The following is a 13,464-nucleotide window of genomic DNA, read 5'->3' on the forward strand; positions in this document are numbered from 1 at the left end:
AGTAGCAGCTAACACAGATGCCCAGCCCTTCACCCTTCCATTCATTCTCTACCTGAACCACAGGCTCAGACGCCTCATGGGTATTTCCCCTTCCGGGCAGGGCCCTGGGTTCTGTTCCCAGCTCTGCCAATAATCTTTGTGTAACCTTGTCTCCACGCCTTCCCTTGTCTGGACCTCAGCTTTTCTGTCTGAGTTAAATGAAGGCAATCCTTAGCGAGTTTCTAAGGCATGAAGCTGAGGCTTCTGGCCTCTGTATAAAATTCTGACTTCCTCTGTCCTTTCCATTTTGATCTATGTCAACAAAAAACAGCTCTCTCAACCCCCATTTTGCTGTTGTGGGGGGGGGGGGCAGTATTTTTTCTTCTTATAGTGTGACCTGTGCCCAAACATAATTGACCACTCTCCTCTACTTGGCCCCCAAAAACGAGGGAGTGAAATTCAGTTTTGAGGCCACTGCGCCTAACCAGCAAAGTCTCCCCCCCACCCATGGGCACCAGCTGAGTTCCTACCAGCACACGGGAATGAAGACACACACATTTCCCACCCAGGGGACTGTACCTATTTCTGTCACCAACCTTGTCCTCTCCCTCTAATGAGTGCTCAATTTGTGAACAATTTCGAGAGCTTATTTTAGGGAAAAGCCCATTTTCCACCTGGCACAGAGCTTTCTTTTGGAATCAGCTTTGGAAACTACAGCCCAGGGGGAAAAGACTGCTCTCTTTGCTTTGCCAAATGCTTGATCTTTTCCCTAAAGGGTGTGGCTGCAAAAGCGTCCCTGTAGCCACCATGACCCCACCCTCACCTCTAACTGGAAGCATGGGTCTGAGATGGTAAATGGGACATCAGACTTGGAGTAATCTTACCAGGCTGCAAGAACAGCTGCTACGTTAGGGGCGTGTGGTTCCATTCTTGGCCACCTGGTCCTTTACGCTGCACAGCATCTCCTGGCCGGGATGGGGATGTTTTCCTCATCTCCTTGGAAGCAGCATACATCAGCTGCTCCTTTCCTTTGACCAACTGAGTTCTGGAGGTTTGCAGAGAAGCCCGAGGTCTACTTTTTGTCCTCAGGGGGTGTCCCCTTGAGACAAATAGGTTTGCTTGAAAAAAGTGCAGAGTTCACCAAGCATGGTGGGCAGAGGCTGCACTGAAATTACTGACTTGAGCCTGCCCCGCCCACAAAGTCTGGGGCTGCAGGCTCTTCTGGGTTTGTGCTAACCACCTAAGGCTTTGCAGATCAAAAGTACATTCAGCTATTTGGCCTTTGGGGGCTACAGGGTAGCCTGGTAAAGATCCCACTTCATGGTGTCCCTGCCTTGCTCCAGAATGCTCAGTTCTTCCTTGTAATTGTTTTTCTGTTTCTATGTAACAAAATTACTCCCCAAGCCAGTGTTGGAGGAGGGGGGTGGGGTGGTTGGGAGCCTCTGCAGCTGGGTGGTTCTGGCCCCGAGTTGTGTCTGCACACCTCAGCAGGGGAGACAGATTTGTTCACAAACATGGTAACTGTGATTCGAGCCCCCAACTTTGGGCATAAACATGGTGCACAGAGAAATATTAGGAAATATATTTTAAAAGCAAAAAGGCCCAAGAATCCTGTGAGATGGGTGTATCCAGTTTATCCTGAGAAACAAAACATTTCCAATACTGTGGAAACCCCTGGGTATTTGTTCCCTATTACATCTCCCCATCACCTCTTCACCCAACAAGAAACCAGTTCCTAGAATAAGGTCTTTATCAGCCCCAGTCATTTCTCTTATACTTTTACTGAATCAGCATGTATGTATCTACAGAGCATTGCTTTGCAGTCCTTTATGTGAAATTATGTCATGCTGCGTGTGTTTTTCTGCATGATATTTTACATAGGAATAGCTTTGTTCACCCATTTTTAGCTGCTGTATAGTATTTCACCACATGGATATACCATAATTTGTTCGTTCTTTTGTTGATGGACACTGGGTTGTTTAGAATTCCTTCTGAATTAATTGCAGGAGCACTCCTTGTCCTGATTAGCAGGGAGTTTCCTATCTCCCTTTTGACTCTCTGTGTTACCTCCCACAATGGTTAGGAATCTTTGTGACTTTCTTAGGTGCAAGGCGGCCACGATGAGTTCTGCTTTAGAGCTCAAAGAATTCCTGGCTGCCCTCGCTTCTGTGATAGTTACGTGATGTCACTACTCAAAACTTGTTCTGTGTGGCTCTTTGTGTCCTCGTCGCTGATATGAGGGCACCCTAGAAGCACAGCTGAGCTGGTGAGTACAAGCTGAAGAGCCAGAACCTGGAGTGTGAGCCTGGGCCACAGCTAGTCCCACACAGGGGCCCAGTCATCAGCAAAGCTGTCCCTGCAGTGGGGCACAGGGACAAAGGGCTCTGATCATCTACGAAGAAAGCCAACTGAACCAGCAGACCCTCTTTAAAAATTTTTTTTAAATGTTTATTTATAACCCTCTTTTAAAACAAATAAGAGAATTCAGCAAGATCACCAGACATAAGATCAACTACTAAAAATCAGTAACATGTCTCCATACCAGCAAATACCAACCATAAGATACAATGGAAAGGATGATGTCATTCATAGGAGTTGTCAAAACTACCTGGGGATTCACTGATTAGGGAACCAACAAGTCCTCTATGGACGAAACATTTAAATTTAATTCAAGGACATAAAAGGAAGTCTTGAACAGATGAAGAGATATTTCATATTCATGATAGAATAATGTATTATCACACAGATGTCAGTTCTCTTCAAATTAATTTATAAGTTTAATGCAACTTCAGTCAGAATTCCAGACAGATATGTTGAGAAGTTTGACAAACTTATCCTGAAGTTAGTAAGTATAAAGGTCTGCAAATAGCTGAGTCAGCTTTTAAAGAGAGGAGGGACTTATCTCCTAGACATTAAAATATATTAAAAAGTCATAGAAGAATTACTGGGTTCTGACTGAAGGACAGGGAAACAGACCAATGGAAGGTGGCAGAGAGCTCAGAGATAGACCATGCCTAGAGGGAGCCTGATCCACAGATCAATGGGAAAGGCTCCAATGACTTCTAGATGGCTTTGGAACACTGGCTGACTACATATATCAGCATAAAACGGGAATCATTACTTTCCCTGGAACACAAAAGTTAAATAAAGCTGATTGGATAAACACAGGTGAAGATTTTTGTAACCTAAGGGTGACGAAGTCTTTTCTAACAAAACCCACACAACACAAAGTTGAATGAATTTTATGTTTTTAACCAAAATTATGGATTTCTAATCAATGGGATTAGAATCTAATGGAAAGAACCTATAGACCAGTGGTTCTCAATGCGGGGAGGGAGGGTGATTTTGTTTCCTTCCCGAGGACATTTGGCAACATCTAGACATTTTCGGTTGTCACAGCTGGGTGGGAGGTACTACTGGCATCTAGCAGGTTGAAGCCAAGGGTGTTGCTAAACATCCTTCAATATATAGAACAAACCCCTGATGAACATGTATCTGGCCAAAATGTCAATGGTGCTTAGATTGCAAAATCCTGTTGTCATAAGCAGATGCTGCCTCTAAAACCTACGTGTGACTAAAACCCAGAATATTCAAGTAGTCCCATAAATTGTTAAGGAAAAGACAAGGAACCCAACAGAATTATTGGGCAAAATGTACAAATAAGCAATTCACAGAGAAGGAAAACTTAATGGCTCATAAATATTTGAAGAGTTGCTCAAAGGCACTAAGGATTAGATACGAATTAACACAACAGTGAACTGTTACAAATTAACATAATATTAAGCTGTTTATTTTATACTGGCTGGACTGGCAAACGTGGAAAGTTGGATAAGGTCAAGTGTTCCCAGGGCTGTGGGGAACCTGGGACTCTTGCACACCATTGGTGGGGTGTAGACTGAGATCATGATTCCGGGAGAGCTGCAAGGCAGAATGTAGACGAGAAATGTATCCATCTGCACTGGTGAGCTCCTAGGTCCTCTACCCAGGTCCTTAAGGGGCGGACTTCAAACATGTTCATGGCAGCATTGCCTTTGGCAGTCGGATGACTGGAGCTCTTTGGGGTATACCACTGCAGGGGATGGAAAAGTAAACTATGGTGTAGGCACAAGAGAAAATATTATGCAGTGGCCAGAATCCACAAACTAGTTATACATACACCAACGTGGATAGATTCTAAATAATTGTAAGAATGACTTGAAAAAAAAAACCAGAAATGAATTGGAACATAGTTAGCTTTGAATGATGTCTTTGCACAGGCTGTTTGGGCAAATTGAAAACATGTGTGCACAGATCTTTTTTTACCAGAACATGCACACCTGTGCTTTAAATGAACCTAAATCCATTCTGCGTCTTGCTTTGTTCACTCAGTGCTGCCGTATCAGTTAATGCTACTTCAGATCTTCCTGTGTGTCAGGCACTATTCTTTTTATTACCTTCCTTCTTATGCCACAGTAGGTAATTATTTTAAAGAGTTTGGTATACAACCATGTGGTGGGGGGATAATAAAAAGTAATAAAAAAAATTAAATAGGAGAGAGGCATTGTATTTATGAGTCTTCTTAGGCTGTCAAAACAAAATACCGCAGACTGAGTGGATTAAACAGTAGAAATTTATTTTCTCTTACTTCTGGAGGCTGGAGGTTCAAGATGGAAGTGTGGGCAGGTCTGGTTTCTCCTGAGGCTTCCTCCATGGCTTGTGGATGGCCACCTCCTTGCTTTGTCCTCACATGGCCTTTTGTGTGTCTTTCTCCCCAGTGTCCCTTTGTCTTCTTATAAGGACCAGTCCTATTAGATTAAGGCCCCACTTTATAACCCCATTCAACATTAATTACCTTCTTTTTAAAATTTTTTAATGTTTATTTATTTTTGAGAGAGAGAGAGAGAGAGAGAGAGAGAGAGAGACAGTATGAGAGGGGAGGGGTAGAGTGAGAGGGAGACACAGAATCTGAAGCAGGCTCCAGGCTGTCAGCATAGAGCCTCACACAGGGCTCAAACCCATGAGCTGTGAGATCAAGACCTGAGTCAAAGTCAGACACGTAACAGACTGAGCCACCCAGGTGCCCCACATTAATTACCTTCTTTAAAGGCCCTATTTCCAAATCCAGTAAACCTGGTGGTTAGGGCTTCAACATATGAATTTGCAGGGGAAAGGACTCAGAAGCTAATAGGCCTGTTGGTTTTGATGGGGCTAGAGGGCACATCTGGGATACCTGTACATTCTGTCTCCCGATTCCAGGTGCTCGTTGTGCAGGTGTGTTTGGTTGATGGAAATCCATTGATGGCACACTTATTTTTTTTTTTTAATTTTTTTTTACATTTATTTATTTTTGAGAGACAGAGAGAGACAGAGCACAAGTGGGGGAGGGGCAGAGAGAGAAGGAGACACAGAATCCGAAGCAGGCTCCAGGCTCTGAGCTGTCAGCACAGAGCCCGATGCGGGGCTCGAACCCACAAACCGCGAGATCATGACCTGAAGCCGAAGTCGGACGCTCAACCGACTGAGCCACCCAGGAGCCCCGACGGCACACTTATGATTTGCGTACATTTCTGTAGGCACATTATCCTTCAAAGAGTGTTTTAAAAAAGGGTTGAGTTTTAGTGATTGCTTTTACTGTATTTGCTGACATGTTTATATGGATTTTCTACTTCAATCTTTTACTGTGATATTTATTATATGAGCTTGCTAGGGTATCCATGACAAAGTCCCACAGATTGGGTGGCTTGAACCACAGAAATTTATTTTCTCACCATTTTGGAGGTCAGAAGTCCAAGGTCAAGATGGCAGTTAGGTTGGTTTCTTCTGAGGTCTTTCTGAGGGCTTGTAGATGGCCTTCATAACTTCTTCCCTCTGTACCTGTGTTCACATTTTCTTTTCTTTTCTTTTTTTCTTTTTTCTTTTAATTTTTTTTAATGTTTTATTTATTTTTGAGACAGAGAGAGACAGAGCATGAACGGGGGAGGGTCAGAGAGAGAGGGAGACACAGAATCTGAAGCAGGCTCCAGGCTCCGAGCTGTCAGGACAGAGCCTGATGCGGGGCTCAATCTCACGGACCGTGAGATCATGACCTGAGCCGAAGTTGGACACCTAACCGACTGAGCCACCCAGGCGCCCCTCTTTTCTTTTCTTATAACATTACTGATTCTGTTGGATGAGGACCCACCCTAATGACCTTATTTTAGCTGAATTGTCTCTTTAAAGACCCTATTTCTAAATACAGTCACTGAGAGGGCGGGCCTACGCCGGCGGACTCCATCTTGTTCTGTGTCCTTCACCTTGACCACACCTCCTCCCCTTGAGTAACCCCCCCCCCCCTCACCTGCCTAACAGGACTCGGACCCTTCCCCAGGACCCTTCGCCAGCCAATCGGCTGAGGCCATAGCCATTACCTCACCAACTGCCCTAGGCCCCAATAAAACCTTTGTCCTTTTGAAACCCGCTCTCTCTCCCTGGTATCTCACCGCTGTGTCGGTGCAGGTAGGGGATTGAGCTCGAGCTAGCTCGAATAAAGGCTCTTTGCTTTTGCATCGGACTCGGCTCCCTAGTGGTCTTTGGGGATCACGAATTCTGGGTATAACAGTCACATTCTAATGTCCTGGGGGTTCGGGCTTCAACATGTGAATGTTGGGGCTTGGGGGGCCCTCAGTTCATCTCGTAATAGCTAAATTATGTTCATGGATTATCTGAAGGAATATGTTTGTGGTGATATTTAATCATAAGGGATTTTAAACATTGCTGAATCCAAATTGCTAGCATTCCATGTAAGATTTTCAAAAGTCTGTGGCCACATTTAAATTTGTCTTACATTTTATATTATGGTGGCATCCCTATCAGGCTTAAGCATCAAGGTTATGATAGCTTTATAAAACGGGTTAGGTAATTTTTGCTTTTCATTATCTTCTGCAAGACAGCTGTTGGAACTTCCTTTCATGTGTGCCTTAAAGGCCTGATGAAACTGAAGAGTAAAAATCTTTCACCTCAACGAAAAAGGGGACTCAAAACAGGGGGACCTCATAAAGGCGGATGAGGAATAGTGCCATGAATATGTTGCCCACACGCAAGGTCTCATTGCCACCTCCTCAAAACATACAAGGTAAGAACAAACCAAGCCGGATGAAGCTACTTTCCTGCTCAAACTCTATAGTCGCTTCATTGCCCTCGGGAAAGAGTCCACTCTTCACCACAGCCTTCCGGGCTCTATGGGTGTTGGCTCGGCTAGCCTGCCTTGTCTTTCACCCTGAACCTGGAACAGGCTCCAGTGCATGAGTTTTTCTCTCACTCCAAGGCTTTTGCTTGGAATCCTGCTCCCCCCACCCCATCCTCTCCCCTGTAGAACTTCTCTTCTAGTTCCCAACTCAGATGTCACCTCCTCTGGGAAGGCTTCCAAGCCTGCCCTCCCACCCACCTACCGGCTCATTGAAATGCTCTTCTTCTGTGCTTCTCATGCCCTTCCAGCTCCCCACAGCCTCAACCCTGCCCACCCCATCTCTTCCATTGCTGAGGCCCTTCCATGGCCTGGGCCTATAGTCGTGGGCTCCAGACAGACTCTGCGGGATGAACAACAGTCTGAGACCCACAGAGTCACATCAGGGAAACAGCCTTCCCCTAATTAAACATGCAAAGAAATGAGCGTCATTCTTGGCTCTGAAGGCCATTTTTTTTTTTTTTAGAAGACGGCGGCTCTCAAAATTGAAGTTAAACACCACCCAAACACATTCTTATTTTGCAGTGAGAAGGAGTTGGGTGTGTGTGTGTGGGAGGGGGCGGTGGGGAGAAACGCACTGTCCTGCTCCCCTTCCCTCAAAGCTCCCTGTCCTGCTCCCCTTCCCTCAAAGCACAGAGCCTTCGGGAGGCAACTTCTTCCGGTGGGCCCCAGGGGCCAACTGAGACCGGCTCCCAGGCTCTCAAGGGAGGGCTCAAGCCTCTAAACTTTGCCCTCCCTCCTTCCCTTCTTTTTACCTAGAATGGGCCTGTTTGAAAACAATCAGACTCTTCTTTGAGCCCCAGAGGCATTTATCCCTTAGGTGATGGCCTGGTAGTATCCTGGGGATCTCGTAGGATCTGATCCCCTCCTATCCCTCCTGCAGTGTAGATACACTGAAACAGACCAGAGAGGGGAAGGGGCTTGTCTCTTCCACCTCCTGGAGGCACAGAGGCAGAGGTCTGGACACAGGGCTCTTCCTGCCAGGTGGAGACTCTTGGCAGTGTGTTCTAGGCCCAGTGTGATGCCAGGACTTCCCACCTGAGCCACTGGCTCCCCTCTTTTATGCCACGTCTACTTTCCTGCTCTGGACTGAATGATGTCCCCCCGCCTGCCCCACTGATATGTTAAAGCCCTAACCCCCAGTGTGACAGTATTTGGAGCCAGGGCCATTAGGGAAGTAATTAGGTTAAATGAGGTCTTAAGGGTGGAGCCTGGATCTAATAGACTTAGTGACACTAGCAGACTCCACCACGTGAGGACACAGCAAGAAGGTGACCCCTCTGCCAGCCAGGAGGGGAGCCCTTCCCAGGACCCCACCATGCTGGCACACGGACCTCAGACGCCAGCTTCTAGAGCAGTGAGAAAACAAACTTCTGTTCTTTAAGCCACCCAGCCTGTGGTCTTTGTTCCAGCCCCAGAGCTGAGACCCCTCCCAGACCCTCTCTGCTCTGCTCTTCCCCTCGCCCCTGCTGCTTCATCTGTCAACACTCAGGTTCCTTTTCTTCCTGAGATCCAGAATGTTAGCCTTCTCGGAGGTGTCCCCCTTTACTCCCTGTGTAATGCCCGAGGTCGCGAACCCCCCGCAAGAGACCACCAGAGTCGTAAGTCAAAGCCAAGCGGTAAGGGTCATTTATTGCAGGTTCGAACCTGGACCTCTGCGCACTCGTCGCCAGTGATGCTGAGAGGCCCCGATCAGGGTTGGTACAGCGTTTTTATAGACAGAGACAAATAGCACAGGGGAGGTTTCAAATTATGAGGGGCCTGATTAGTTGGTTTTAAAGTAAGGACATTTGTTGTTCTCTGATTGGGCGTCCTTTGTCCTTTGGTGGGAAGGCTTTGTCCGTTACTTGTGGTGGGAGGAAAAGGGGGAAGGGGGTAGGGGAGGAATGTGTTAAGCAAGCAGGTTTACAGAAGCGAGAAATGCCGGTAAGTTTATGTACAATCACTTATTCTATTACATATCAGACTACATTCAGGAAAGGTTTCACAATGCTCGTAGCAAACAGCAAGCAAAACAGACTTCTCAGCAATTGTATTTCTTATCAAAGATCCATAATAAGCAGAAAAGAGAACTTAGCTTTAAACTAAGGCAGGGCTGTCATTTGGATTTAAAGCTGTTCTTTTCACCTGTCGTTCCCCTCCTTTTCTCCTGTTCCCCCTCTTTCTTCTCTTTTCTGCGCTCTGACTCTCATTTCTGCAATTGTAGCCTCATCGTTTATCATTTTCCTCTGACCCCTACCCAGCATCTCCTGCCACCTCCTGGACTTTTCTACTTGGACATTCTGTTGTCAGAGACGGGCATCCACTCTTCCCTCCTGGACCAGAAAATTCGTGCCCCCTCCCGACTTTCCAGTTCACACCGTTGGCAGCCCTCCCCCCTCCCCGCAGCAGCTGCATTGCTTTGGAATAAATTCCCCAGCCACCTTGGCCCTCCCCTCCCTCTGGGCCAGAGAAGAGTGGGTGTGAGGTGCAGCCTTAGGGAGTGGTTAGCAAACTTGATGGAATAGTCAAAATGCACAGCTGCTGTAGCCACAGGATTTGAATAGCTGGCGGGAGGGGCCTCTGTGAGTCATGAGGGACGAAACCACGCGGCCCCCACCTCTTGTGTTTCTTCTTGGAATCGGCTGTGTGGGTGTGAGCACCCTCTCACGAAGACCTCTGAAGCGATGCGTCCTGAAAGGAGACGACCAGCTGACCTGTACAGAGCACTCTGCACTTACAAAGCAGGTTCACACATCTTGCCTCATTTCCACCTTACGATGACCCTGTGGGGCTGGGATTGTTATTCCCAGTCAAGAGCTGGAGCGAGGAGGCCCTGAGAGTGGCTGGCCATTATGGGTAGGTGGCCAGACTGGTCTTCCTACTTAACAGGAGGAGGAAAGAGCTCTTTCCCGGTCAGGGTCTCGTCAGTTGTCACCTCCATACATGAGGGCAGTGGAAGCTTAGCTCTGTGGGATGATTTGCTCAGTTCTTCTGCTGCTCACTGCTGTCATGAGGGTCTGAACCCACGTGGTTCTGACTCCAAAGTTCATGGATGCACAAATTCATTAGGTGCCTTGACTTCCAATCCCAGGACTTCCCATTGACTCGGAAGGACTTCCCAATGGCTCCTGAGCTGTGTCTTGTCACCCTGTCACAGTGGTTCCCAGGCTGGAGGGTCATTGTCTCTATCATTACCCTCACCTTTGGTACTGCTTCTTCTTTTTTTTTTTTTTTTTTTTAACATTTATTTTTAAGAGAGAGAGACAGAGCATGAACGGAGGAGGATCAGAGAGAGAGAGACAGAGAGAGAAAGAGAGAGAGAGGGAGAGAGGGAGACACAGAATCTGAAGCAGGCTCCAGGCTCTGAGCTTTCAGTACAGAGCCTGACTCGGGGCTTGAACCCATGAACTATGCAATCATGACCTGAACTGAAGTTGGGTGCTTCACTGACTGAGCCACCCAGGCGCCCCTGGGACCACTTCTGGAGTGCTCACTAATGCCTAACACTGCACCAGATGCATGATATAACTGATGTTCTGGGGTGAGGTGGATCCCCCCACCAAGCTTGTGTGTCAAAGTCCTCACAGCCAATAGCTCAGATTATGACTATATTTAAAGATAGGGTTTAAAGGGGTGCTTAGGTGGCTCAGTCGGTTAAGCATCTGACTTCAGCTCAGGTCATGATCTCGAGGTTCATGAGTTCAAGCCCCACATCGGGCTCTGTGCTGACAGCTTGGAGCCTGGAGCCTGGAGCCTGCTTTAGATTCTGTGTCTCCCTCTCTCTCTGCCTTTTCCCTGCTCACTCTCTGTCTCTCGAAAATAAATAAAAATGTTAAAAAAATTTTTTTTTATGGTAGGGTTTAAAAAGAGGTAACTTAAAATGAGGTCATTAGGGTGGGCCCTAATTTGATATGACTGGTGTCCTTACAAGAAGAGGGAGTTAGGACACAGACACGCACAGAGGGAAGACCACGTGAGGACAGGGAGAAGATGACCATTTGTAAGACCAGGAGAGGGTGTCTTCCTCAGAAGGAACCGATCCTGCGGTCACCTTGGTCTTGGACTTCTGGCCTCCAGAACCGTTAAGGAAGAAAATGTGTGTTGTTTAAGCCTCTGGCCTGTGGCGCTTTGCTCTGGCAGCCTTGAAAACTCCTATACCTGGTCTCTGTTAGTTCTCAAAGGCATTTTGGGGAATAGGGGCTCCAGTCCCAGGGGTGCCCAAAGAAGGCAGGGGTGCAAGGAGAATGGGCCTCATGAGGCTTCCTGGGAAACCTGCTGACAGCCAGAACAGGGCCCACAAAGTGGCAGTTATCTGGCTGAGATCTCCATCTTGGGGGCTGGTGGCGTCAGCTCTGTGAGGTCAGAAACCCCGGGGTCAGCCCACTGAGAATGGAAACCACCCACCTGCCCCTGCCCAGGCCCTGCCTCTGTGCCAGGCACCTGCTCAGTGCTATACACGGCAGCCCCCACCTTCTCTTCACTTTACACGTGGGGCCAGGGAGGCTCACGGGGTTTCCCTGGCTTGCCCAGGACGCCGCCGCTTGTAGGGACTAAGGTAGAGTGTGAACCTGGTTTTGCTCGCTCCAGAACTGAGTCACGCCGGCCAACTCAGAAAGAATGGTGTGTAATATATATACACACACAGCTGATGTGAAGGGGCATTCATCAGGAGAGCACTCCCCCTGCACAGTCTGGCCTGTGTGAGTCCCTGGAGGGCACTCCGTTCCCCGTAGCCATGCTTGTCCGAAAGTGATTGGTAATTCTGGAATTGGGGTGAGGAGAGTAAGTATGTGGTTTTTTGTTTTTGTTTTTTTTCCATTTCTTGAGCGAATAGGGCACAGTGGTTAGGAGAACACACCCTCGAAGCCAGCCTGCACAGATTTAAATCTCAGCTTCATCATTGCCAGTTGTGTGATCTCTGGGTGCCTCAGTTTCCTCACCCACACAGGAGGTCGTACTCACAGAGCTGTCCCACCTCCCGAGACTCTTGGGAGGACTGGGGTGTCCGTGCTCCCAAAGCTCCCCACGGGCCCCCATTCCAGGCGGGGTAAGGACCGCCATTGAGGGGCCCAGTGTGCTGAGAGTCTGGAGATCCAGACACATTCGGGGCGGTCTAGGGAGGCTCGGCCAACACCTCCCTCTTGTCCCTCCTTTCCTGGACATCCTACCCGATCGGCTCTGCTTTGTTCACTATCTTCCTCCTCGTGGAACCCAGTCTGATACCTGCAGATCACCCTTCCAGGAGTTTGGGAAACCAGGCTCTTCACTCACATGTTTGCTCCGTCCATGTGGGGTCTCATCTCTTTGCTTTTGGTGACTTGAATCCTTTATCCCCCTCTCTAGCTTCGAGGCCTCTGCACATGCATTTCCCTTTGCTTGGAAGCTTCTCCTCCTCCTCTTCGCCTGCCCCACCCCTACTCATCCATCTGGTGCCAGCTTGAGTGCCGATCTCTCTGAGAACCCCAACTTCATCCTGGGTTTTGGGCCCCCACAGATCCGCCCATAGAAATGACCATTGCACGGCAACTGCTCCTTCCTTGTCGGGGACTCTCTGCCCCCTGAACCGCATTAGACATGAGTTCCCCGAGGGCTGGAGCGGGCCCTCTTGTCCACTGTTGGACCCTCAGTGAGTGTCTGATAACACAGCATGGGCCTCACACATTTTTATGGGCTGGATACATCTGAGGTGATGTTACACAAGACAGCAGAAGTGATTGCCGGCCCAGTCATTCCTCCTCCATTTTGCAAGGGGTGCCTTTGATTGATATTGCCCGCTGGGGTGTAGAGGGAAACAGGGTGGAAGTCTCTGGGGTGGGGAGAGGGAGAAGGTTCTGGAATTTGAACAAAGTGAGAAAGACTGGGGAAGAGGACCCTGTGAGCAGTCCATTTAATTTCTCAATGTCCTCAAAGGGTTTTCAGTAAAGCAATAAAGGATGTTCAATAAAGTGTGGTCCCCAAACCAGTAGAACAGCAGCAGCATCATCACTCAGGAATGATTAGATAAGGGAAGGGAAGGAAAAGAAAGGCAAAAACAGAGGGGGAGGCAAGCCGTAAGAGACCCTTAAATACACACAACAAACTGAGGGTTGCTGGAGGGGTGTTGGGTGGGGGATGGGCTAACTGGGTGACGGGCATTAAGGAGGGCACTTGTTGGGAGGAGCACTGGGTGTCATACGTCAGTGATGAATCACTGAATTCTACTCCTGAAATCATTTTTACACTACATGTTAATTAACTTGGATTAAATAAAATTAAGAAAAAAAAAGATTAGAAATGCAGATTCTCTGACTCTGCCCTGGATC

Source organism: Panthera uncia, chromosome D4 (genome assembly GCF_023721935.1).
Source record: "Panthera uncia isolate 11264 chromosome D4, Puncia_PCG_1.0, whole genome shotgun sequence".
NCBI lineage: Eukaryota > Metazoa > Chordata > Mammalia > Carnivora > Felidae > Panthera > Panthera uncia.